Source organism: Lynx rufus, unplaced genomic scaffold, assembly GCF_022079265.1.
Source record: "Lynx rufus isolate CCGP_SWC_20201006 ecotype Redwood Valley unplaced genomic scaffold, mLynRuf1.p SCAF_7, whole genome shotgun sequence".
Classification (NCBI taxonomy): Eukaryota; Metazoa; Chordata; class Mammalia; order Carnivora; family Felidae; genus Lynx; species Lynx rufus.
The window spans coordinates 12,338,880-12,350,062 of NW_025814889.1; the positions used below are offsets into that span (position 1 = coordinate 12,338,880).

Consider the following 11,183-nt stretch of genomic DNA (forward strand, 5'->3'; position numbering starts at 1 on the left):
TTGCCGTGCCCACGATCCTGAACTTTTCTGTCGTGAGCCTTATTCAATCCTAATCCACTGGACACTGAAACGCTCACCTTAAATGGGGAATATCCTGACTTCACCTGCCCCACTCGAAGACACCGTCACGACTGCCAAGAAGTGACCTCTCCTATTGCCAATTCTTCTATTGAATATGGGAGCCTATATTCAATAAACTACAGTTTTACCTTCCACACTATGCATTTGCTCCAATCCCATTTTTGGAAATTTCAGCCAGTATCCATTCTTCCACTGATGGGTTGAGTGCCTGCTATGTGCTAGGCACCCGTAGACACTAGTTCCGTGATGACTGGGACAGACTCGGCTTTCATTTTTATAGAGCTCACCCCTCCTTGATCCTTAAGTCCCATTCCTGCAGCTAGGGAAAGTGGAGACAAAGGGCCACTTCCAACTTGAATTTATTTGAAAATGGAGCTTCTCCAGCAAACAAGCTAGATCTCTGCTTTTTAAATCGGGATGTCTTGACATTGTCGGGGAGGAAAAACTTTGCTTCTACCCTCTTAGGTTCAGTGCCTGGAGGCCTGCAAATTTGGCCAACAAAAAACAGACAAACAGGAGAAAAGGAATACAAATTGTATTAATATCTTACTTGGACAGGAGCTCACAGAAAAAGAAGTGAAACTCGGGTCATTAGACTTGACTTGGGGGCTTGTACACCATCTCTTTCAAAGGAAAGGAGGTTTGTGCTTTAAGGAACCACACACTATGAAATGACTAGGCTATGTAGGGGAAGATGAAGGCTTTTTTTAGTAAGGTCTGTTTACACAGACTCATCTCAGTGAGGACTGTCTTGGTGGCAAGAGTCACTTTCTTCCTAGTGTGGGAGATGGAGACACTTTCACAAAGGGAAGTTGATGTCCCGCTTTTAGGCGGAAAAAGAGGAGGGAAGAGAATTCTTCCTGCATTTTGTTGAGTCTCAGATACCTTCAGCTTAAAATAATCCTTCTGCCAAGGTAGTATGTTTTGGGCTGACATATCCTGATCCCCTTAAACCTTATCTTTACAAGGCCAGGCAGCAAGATGTTCTTAGCGTGAGTTTGTTACTCGTAATGATTACTTGTCACTGCTGGGTTCCCTTACCTCTGAGGTACTTCTTGTGTCTGCTGCCACTCCGTGCCGCTATTGCAGGGACAGAGCCGAGGGCTTGCGAGCCATGGAGTGGCCCGAGCCTCCTCAACACGGCCTCTTTCAAGCCTAGCGTCCAGTTGGTGAAATGACCCACAGGAGGCACAGGAGAGCCCCCAGGGGGATATTTCCAGGCTATGCGATCAGCCTGGTCGGTAAGGGGCCCTGTCAAAGGCTTCGCCAAGAGCTACGACCTGCCAAACCAGTTTGTAAACCAGCCCCAGCCACTTTGGGGTGACTGTTGCACGTCCGGATGAATGCAAGTCTGGATGCTCAAACAATTCTCTCAATGTTTGGTTTTCTTTTAACTTAAGAAGGGCTTTCACTTTTCTTCCCATTTATCTATTTTGCAGCTGGTTCTTAGATACGCTCCAGCCCGGCCTGTTTATCTCGTGAGCTTCAGAAGGCAAGCCGCCCCCGCCCGCCATGGCTCCTTCCCCGTGTGATTACATCTTTCCTTGGTAATGGGGTTTTGACTGGCCTTTTGTATAACGCTCAGCCACAATGGGACAAGAATATTCTCCCCTTATTTTTATCAGGCGCTTTTATTTCCTGAGCTGTTTTTGTAAGTGTGCTTGTTTCTGGTTTTGCTCCTCGTCTGGAAAGGGGCCCGGGATTCTGGGATAAGATTAGATGCCCTGGTGTGTCAACTGGTCTTTAAAAGAAAGAAGCAAAAGTTGATCACATGCTGAAGCTCAGGGCCAATGCAGAGCTACCTCCCAAGAGACCAATCAATTTCAATTAAGGAGATTAAAAGCCCCGAGCACAGAGAGGCCCCGTCACGGGTTTCTGAATGCCCTGCTCTTCCCGCAGCCTGAAAGCAGCCAGTGGACCCCAGAAGCACTGGGTATTGTCCTCCGGGCCAGTGTCAAGACAACAGTGAGGGAGCGAATGCGAAAGACGCAGCCAGCTGAAGGGGCTCGGTGATTCTTCACGGGACCCTGTTGGCATTTGGGGCAGGGCTGACCTCCAGCGTCCTTGACCCCGCCAAGCCTCCAGACCCAAATTACTGGCCTAACCCAACCTAGTCCAAACTAACAGCCCCCACAGTTCCCAGGGGCAGAACCACCCCAGGCACCCAGCAGCCGCGTCCGATGCGCTTTCCGGGTGGAGAGCTGGTCCTCGTGGTCTGTCCGCTCCCCTTCCGCTGGGCCATTGCAGAGGCTCTGAGTCTGCTCCCTCCCCCCCCACGAGATTCCAGGTCCCCTAACTGCTTGGGCATCCTCGAGCCCACACCACTGCAGGGGAAGAGCACAGGCCAGAGCAGGGGTGCCTAGTGGAGGAGAGGGGCTTTAGCGCGGCACGGGGGCACGGCTGAGCCCACCTCTGCCTTTTACCGGCTCTGCACCGCCCCGGAGTCAGCACGTGACCAAGTTTCTTTTCAAGACCAGTTGCCACACCAGGGCACCCACTGTGCCTCCAGGTACCTAAGTGAGCCTCACTTTTCATGTTTATGAAAAAGGAGCTATAGGGGCGCCTGGGTGGCTCAATCGGTTGCTCGTCCAACTCTTGGTTTCAGCTCAGGTCGTGATTCCAGGGTCGGGGGATTGAGCCCTGTGTCGGGCTCCTGTACTGAGCGTGGAGTCTGCTTGGGATTCTCCCTCTCTCTCTCTCTGTTTCTCTCTCTCTCTCCCCATCCCTCTGTCCCTCTCTCCCTCTTTCTCTTTCAAATTAAAAAAAAAAAAAAAAAAGGAACTACCACCTGCCTGTCAGGGTTTGCCGGGCTCACAGGAGGTAATGTGTGCACATCAAGTCCTGACATCCCCAGCCACTGTCCGCGGGCAGGCTTTCTGCTTACAGCGGCACCGGGCAGGTAGGGGAGGCGGGGGTAGGAATCACAGCACCCCAGATCCGGTGACTTTTGTTCAGAAGCCAGTGAACCTGTTAGGATCGGATGAACATGCTCTGTCCACTGTGAATGCTGTGGAAATATCGAGGCTTTGTCACGGGATCGGGGGCGGGTGGCAGGAGAACGGGGTGGGGGGGGGAGGCCTGAGGCAGGGGAGTGTGCAGGGATGCAGGGGAGGGGACCGAGGCAGCAGGAGCCAGCACAGGGCGGGAAGGAAGAAGGGTGGGAGGAGCAGGAGGCTGACACAGTTACTTGCTGGGCAGGAAGGAGAAGTGGTCGGGGTGTCAGCTGTGTGCACCGAGCCGCTACAGAGACCCTGTTGAGAGAACTGCAGGGGCCCGAAGCCACTGCTCCCCGGGCCTTCTCTCTGCGGCTTATCTTCTGGCTGCTTTCCTCCCACCGGGCCGGCCCGGAGAGTGAAGGGGGCGGAGGGGAGGCTCGGTCCAGGCCGCGTGGCTGCTCGTCTGGTCACCTAAAGGACAGGGCGGGGCGCTGTCGAAAGCAACTGCATCCAGAAGTATGGGGTCACAGCGCTCCCAGCCCTTGTGGGGTGCATGCACCTGCCCAAGGTCACTTCAGTTCATGGCAGGGCCATCTCCTGTCTTCCTCTCCTGCACCCCCCGGCCTCCTGGGCCTGCTTTCTTCCCTGACCTACTTCTCCCAAGATAATTGAGAAACGAATGACTAAAGCTGCAGGCTCAGGCCTGTTGTGAAAGGTTGGGATGGCTGTTCATCGACGTTAAAACATCTGGACCTTTTTTTCTAAAACAAGAAAAATAAGTCTTGTGCAGATTGCGTTATATCAAGATCGCCTTTTTCTTGATACAAGTTTTTTTTTTACAAATGTAGAAAAATGGAACTTACCATTTCTGTCAAAGAGGAAACTATTGCAGTATGGAGCTTAAAGGAAGCTTTTAGTTGCCAAGGAAGGAGGCGATGAGCTTCCTGGAGGAAGCCTCGCCTTGAGGTGGGACCAGCTTTATGGGATCCTGAGCCGCCAGCCCTTCCTTCTGGAGACAGAAATCTGTCGGGTGGCCTCACACGAGGGGGCATGAGGGTGAGGTGTGGCCTCCCCACCGGGCAGTAGGAAGGGACTGGGGTGTGGTGTGCCCTGGGACCTGCCTTCACACACAGCACCTGTATGGGCGGGGCTGTGTCCTTCGGACGTGGCTTTGTCGTGCCGTGGCCTGGGAACCCAGGCCGTTTCTGATAAAGACCCGAGAGAAGACACGCTACCGCTGGAGGTGGCCCCAGACAGCAGGAGCCGGCCTGAGGCACAGCGACTTGGGCTGTCAGTAGCAGAGCCTGGGTCTCGGTCGGTTGGGGCTGTCACAACACACACTGTGACAGAAGAAGCCACTTCCTTCTCACAGTTGTGGAGGCCGGAAGTCTCAGATCAGTCAAGGTGCTGGCCCATGCAGTTCCTGGTGAGGGTTTTCTTGCAGACAGACACCTTACTGTGTCCTCACTTGGCAGAGAGAGCAAGAGATCCGGTGGCTTTTCCTCTGACAGGGACACTAATCCCATCGTGCGTGCCCCACCCTCATGACCTCATCTAAACCTGATTCCCTCCCAAAGGCCCCACCTCCAAGTACCATCAAGTTGAAGGTCAGGGCTTCAGTCTTTAACTGCTCTCTGTGCCTCACCATTACCTTTATGCCTCCTCGGTCGCTTACGCGGACCTCTGGGCTGAGCTTCTCAAACTATCCGTGGCGAAGTTTTCTTATTCGCAATAGGGGATGATGTGTGGTGAGGAAAATGAGATTATTGTATAAAAAAGACATGAAATGCAAGCTCATTTCTTTCTTTTTTTGTTTTTACTAGATCCCACTGACAGAGCATCGCTGTTGAGTTGGTGCGGATGCTGCTGAACGCTCACTGTCACCTTCTGTATTCATCTTGGGGAGCAGTAACCCAGCCTGTGGGGGCCTCCTGCACAGACCGCCCTTTGAATGGTACCGTCGGGAGCCCCGTGGGATAGTCTGTCAGCCCCCACGTCAGTGGGACTCTGCCACTTCCAGAGACAGAGACCCGAGATCGGATCCCGGTGAAGAGGCGGGACTCCTCCCAGGGGACAGAGCAGACTGCTTTACGAGAGCCAAGGGGCCGTCTTTCCCGAAAGCACTGGATGTCAGAACAGAGGGGCTGGGAATCTGAACACGAGTGAAGGTTTCCCAGGAGAAACTCTCCTGGCAAGGCCGCTGGAGAGAGAGAGCTCACCTCAGCCTCCGACCAGTTGACCAAGTGTCAAGTCTTTCATTAAGATTTGCTGACCAAAGAGGAGAGGGACGCGGGTTCCCTCTGTTCCTCCATGGTGTCCAAGCTCAGCATGGGGCTCGGGAGCACCAGACAGCTGGGATGTCTGTGCTGTCTGGGCTGTAACTCCGTAAGCCTCGCAGGCACGACCCTGGGGCACTGGGCTGTCGGGAGACCAGGGGTCTCTGATTCATCATCAGTAACGCGGCGGCGACAGCCCTGCAGTCGTGGTCGTTTGCTGGGGAGGCCCTTACAAGACCCCACAGGATGAGTGGTGTAAACAACAGAATTTTCCTTCCCCACCGACCCTTCCCTCCCGGCCTCAGAAGGAACCAGCTCTGCCCACACCTTGATTGCAGATTTCTAGCCGCCACAACCGTGAGGAAGGAAATTTCACCTGCAGTGAAATGGGGGGTGAGCCTGCGATCCCCCCAGGTTCAGCCTGATTGTAAGCAGATTAAGGCTCAGCGTAGAACTCTCGTGGTGCGGCCTTCTGACGCGGCTGAATGTGGGACTTCGACCGTGTAATCTTTCCAAGTTAAAATGTATTTATAAAGCACAGATAATAAAAATAACATCTATTTATCTCCCTAGGTGTTCTGAGCCTTCAGTGACGCTGGCAGCGATGATGCATTACAAAACCAAACAAATTAGTCCTCGGAACAGACGACCCGGGGGCAAATCAACGACCACAACAGAAAAGACAAGCTTTCAAACCAACGAGAGAAGACAAGATTGTAATGCCTTCCTAACAACCTTGCTTTATTGATGCAATGCAAGGAAAACTACATTAGATTCTATTGATTCTCTTTGAGATCTAATAATATGCTCTATTCAGATCTTATTCACATACACTTCCTCCACAGTCTTTCTCAGGAGCTGAAATTGGCCAGTTACAAACAGAATTTGTTCTCCTGTCCTTTGAAATCACAGAAGCGGACGTGTTTTCGAACACAAAAGATACGAAGCTTTCTTTGGGAAACAAAGCATAGTGGGGAAAAATATCTCCCCTCTAAACAAAATTGAAAGCATGCCTTACTTCAGATTTATTTGATTACAGAATCTTCCTCGGGGCTAATCAGTTTTCGAACCCATTTCTATTGGCACCAGTGAGCTAATAAAAAACCCAGAAGGAGAGAAGTATCACAACAACTCAGAGAAACTAGGTTGTTCATTTAAAAAAAAAAAAAAAAAAGCATTGAATTAATGTTTACACTGCTGAGTCAAATTATTTATATGTATGCTATAGGTTTTGCATCCCCAGAATTTGTTAGCATTCAGAGTATGATAAATTGTACCTGGCTGACTTGTGAAAAATCATCTCGAGAAAGATTTTTTTTTTTTCCAGTGGGAAAATACATGGATGACACACGGTGGCTTATTGAAACTGTTCTTTGGGTGAACAGCCAGAACAATTCAGCAGAAGGGAGAGGCGGATTTACAAATTATTATTTTTTATTTTTTGAGAGAGAGAATGAGCAGGGGAGGGGCAGAGAGACAGGCAGAGAGAGAATCCCAAGCAGGCTCCACACCGTCAGCACAGAACCCGATGCAGGGCTCGAACTCACGAACCATGAGATCATGACCTGAGCCGAAACCAGGAGTCAGACGCTCAACTGACCGAGCCCCCCAGGCGCCCCAAGGAGAGGCGGGGTCTTGGATGTCACAGTGGATGATTAAGAATTTTGGCTTTGGGGCAGTGTTGTAATAATGCTCATCAGGTAACTTCTGTACCTCGTCTGCATCTCTACAGTAGGTTGGAAACTCAGGGTTTTCTGCAAATATTCAAAGCAATAAAACACACAGTACTACAGGAGCCCGTCCAGAGTTAAGAATCTAATAAATGTCAGCTTTTGTATCCTTATTATTACAGAGAATCTCTTATTTATATTTCATCTGCAGAAAAATTACAAAAAGGATTAAGTATGTTGAAAAAAAAAATACAAGTAGGTCTCGGGCCTCCTTAACACCCGTGCCGTGTCAGTTCTAAGAAGGGGTGTTAACACGGGTTAGCAAGCCTGTGGAGAACCCAGAGCCCTCGTGTGTTGCTGGCGGGGAGGTTAAAGGGTGCGGACCCCTTGGAAAACTGGTGGTTCCTTGAAAGTTAAACACGGAGTTTCTATCTGGCCCAGCAGTTCCGCTCCTGATTGCATATACACCCAGGGAATTAACAACACGCATCTGTACAAGACGTGTATACCGGTGTTCGTTGCCGATTTAGTCACGACAGCCAAAAGATGGAAACAGCTTAGGTATCACCATTGGCTAATGAAAGGATAAACAAAATGTGGTACGGCCATGCAATGGAATGTTATTTGGCAAAAAGCAGCAATGATAACACTGATACACGCCACAATGTGGAGAAACCATCAAAACACTATGCCATGTGTCACGAAAGCTACCTCTTGGATAATTCCATAAAAAAAAAAAAAAACGATTGAAAAGCATTTATCACTTACAAATTGCATTTTCTCTTCCTTTTAAAAAGTTATTTGTTTTTTAAGTTATCTCTGCACCCAGTGCGGGGCTCAAACTCACGACCCAGAGATCAAGAGCCGTATGCTCTTCTGACTGAGCCAGCCAGGCGCCCTTTTCTGATTTTTTATGCAATGTTCATTTCAGGTGTATAACATAGTGAGTGACACACTCTTTGCATATGTTCTGAAATGACTACCCCAATAAGTCTAGTCACCATGGATGACTCCGTTTGTTTGAAATATCCAGAACAGGCGAATGCGTGGAGACAGAGGTATTAGTGGTTACCTAGGTTGGGTCAGGGAGCAGTAACGGGTGTGACTGCTAATGGGTACAGGGTGTCTTTTTGGAGTGATGAAAATTTTCCGGAATTAGGTAGTGATGGTTGTATGACTTCGTGACTATACTAACACTCACTGAATTGTACACTTTAAAATGGTTAGTTTTATAGTATATGAATTTTTGTTAATGTTTATTTTTGAGAGAGAATGCAAGCAGGGGAGGTGCAGAGAGAGAGAGAGGGAAACACTGAATGGGAAGCAGGCTCCAGGCTCTGAGCTGTCAGCAGAGAGCCCGACACGGGGCTCAAGCTCACAGACCGCAAGATCATGACCCGAGCCAAAGTCAGACGTTCAACCAACCGAGCCACCCAGGCACCCCTATGGTATATGAATTTTATCTGGGAAAAAAAACTGATGAATGCTTAATGTGTCAGAAGGCAACAAAAATTGCAGCATCCAGAGATAATCACTGCAAATATTTTGATGTAGATCCATCAGACTTATGCAAATATACATAAAAAATAAAATAAAATGGGGGGCACCTGAGCGGCTCAATCTGTTGGGCATCCGACTTCAGTTCAGGTCATGATCTCACGGTTCATGGGTTCGAGCCCCGCATCGGGGTCTGCACTGACCGCTCAGAGCCTGGAGCCTGCTTTGGATTCTGTGTCTCCCTCTCTCTCTCTTACTCTCTCTCTCTGCTCCTTCCCCGCTCATGTTCTCTCTCTCTCAAAAATAAATAAACATTTAAAAAAGTAATAAAATGGGATCATACAGTGCATGGTGCCGAGTGAACGCTTTATATTACTATCCTCTCAGGAAACTGCCTCGAACCATCGGCGGCTTCTACCTCTCAGTGTCGCCCAATGCCTGGCATTTCCACATTTCTCGTCATGTTCCTTCTCTTTCCAAAGCTCTTCTTCAGGAGGACTTTCAAACTGTTCCTCGGATCATCAGGGTACTTTGAATGCTTTGTCACAACCCGCCCTGTGTTATGAGATGCTCCATTGACACCTATGATTTCAATGGCACTGATTCCGAAATCCCTATTTCTACCTTGACTTTTATCCCATGTACTCGTCCTGCGTCTCCAAATGCCTACTGGAAATTCCCACTGGATATTCATCAGTGACGTTATCGTAGGACTAAAATCGGACTCATTAAACTTTTCGATGCCACAGCCTGGCACAGCAGAAGATGGGCGGGGTTCTGAATCTTGAGAGACGAGTTCATGCCCACACTTAACCTTTCTGATTCAAGTCAGGCTTCCTGGAAGTTACGGAAAATGTACTTTGGCTGATTCAGACAGAAAAGGGATGTGAGGAGAGACATGTGGCAGCTTTCCCAACGGGCCGGAAGGAGGAGCCAGCCTGGGAAAGGCAGCAGGCAGTGTGGCGTTCCAGGAGCTAGCAGGTCTTAGGGATGCGAACAGGAGCTGGATACGGGACAGCCCCTGTCCACTCTGCCTAGCCTCGATTTCCTTAAGCCAAGAAAAATGGGGATAATTTGACCACCCACCTCATGGGATTGTAAGGAAGATGGAGCTGGTATTCCGGAAGATTCTTTGTAGACCATGAGCCCCTCCACAGGTGTTAAGGTTGTTTATACTACCAAGTGAGGTTTTTCCTTCCCATCTCTGTTCTGTTCCTGACCCTTTTACCTCTGTGCCCACTCAGTGTCCCTCCTCCCACCCCCTCCGTCCGTGGGTGCCCCCTCCCCCTCAGCACCCCTTTTCCCACCAGCACCTCCAGATCCAAGCCCCGGGGTTTCTTCATCCTTCCTTCACCTTTCTCCCACCTTTCTCTTCCCCTCACCATTGGCACCTTAGAATTCAGGGGCAACAAAGGAAACCAGCCTCTCCCAAGCTTGATTACACATTGGGCTCGCCTGGGGCAGACCTCCCAGGCCTCGTTCTTACACAAGCTTCTCGGGAGAGCACGGCAGGAACGGGCCCGCCCCCAGGAATCTACAAACCGAGTTTCTCGCCCAGAGCGCTAGCCCCCAGAAGAGGGTTCCGAATTGAAGCAGGTTTGGAAAACGCCGCATCCGTCTCCCTCTAAAAGAGTCACAATTCAAGAGGTCCTGCAGGTAAGATACCTGTGAAACAGTGCAAATGTCTAAGACTACGAGTTTGCGAAGCTGTCTCGTCCTGTGATCCTGTGATTTATGCTAAGAGATACAGATTTGGTCTTGTTTCTGGCACAGAAGTTCCCCAACCCTTGGAATTTCCTAAATGATGAGAGCAACAAAGGTGTCGTTTGTTATGTTAAGGAGGTGACTTTCGGACCCCACCTAAAGTTAGGGCTGGTTCGCAGGGGAACCCACCCTTACCCCCACCCCCACCCCTGGCCACCACCACTTTGGGTGAAGGGCCAGGAGCTGGAGATTGAGTTCAATCACCAATGGCCAATGAGTTAATCAGCTGTGCCTGTGCAATGAGGCCTCCATGAAAACGCAAAAGGGGGTGATACAGAGGGCTCCGGGTTGGTGAACAAATGGAGGCTGGGGGAGAGTGGTGCGCTCAGAGAGCGCGGAGGCTCCTGGCCTGTGCGTCTCCTCCCTCTGGCCCGTCCTGAGTCCTATCCTTTTGTAATAAATTGGTCATCTAGTAAGTAAAATGATTCTGAGTTCTGTGAGCCCCTCAAGCAAATTAACCAAACCTGAGGAGGGGGTCACGGGACCCTCAATTACAGCAGGCAGTCAGAAGTGTGGGTGACAACCTGGGCTTGTGACTGTCGTCGGAAGGAGGGGTGAGTGGGGGGTGTGGGGAGCAGTCTTGTAGGACTGAGCTCTTACTCTGGCTCCGATGCTATCGGGATAGGAAGTGTCAGAACTGATGAGTTGTAGGGCCTGCAGCTCGAGTCCCAAGAATTGCTTGTTGGTGTGGCGACACTCCCCCCAGTGGAACCCATTTAGTCTCATGACGTCTATTAAAATTCTGCAAGGAGAATATTCTGAGAAACACATACATTGGGAAACCGTGGCCTATAGAATAAATTTGCCAAGGTTTTTGACCATTTGGCTCCAAGCTTTATCTTCTGTGCCTCTATATACACTTCCAACTGTTGCCAGACTCTGCCCTCCGACAGAACAGACTTCTCCTCCTCCTCTTCCTCCTCCTCCTCCTTTTTTGAGAGAGCGCGCAAACAAGCAGG

At 50.1% G+C, this 11,183-nt stretch overlaps 1 long non-coding RNA gene across 1 annotated transcript; it reads left to right on the forward strand.

The window, feature by feature from the left end:
• Positions 1 to 1,128: 1,128 nt before the first annotated feature.
• On the forward strand, positions 1,129 to 6,780 carry LOC124501650 (uncharacterized). Its single transcript, XR_006959791.1, has 4 exons — positions 1,129 to 1,322; positions 1,521 to 1,628; positions 4,841 to 4,971; positions 5,867 to 6,780. It is a non-coding gene; the product is annotated as an uncharacterized LOC124501650 (long non-coding RNA).
• The last annotated feature ends 4,403 nt before the right edge of the window (positions 6,781 to 11,183 follow it).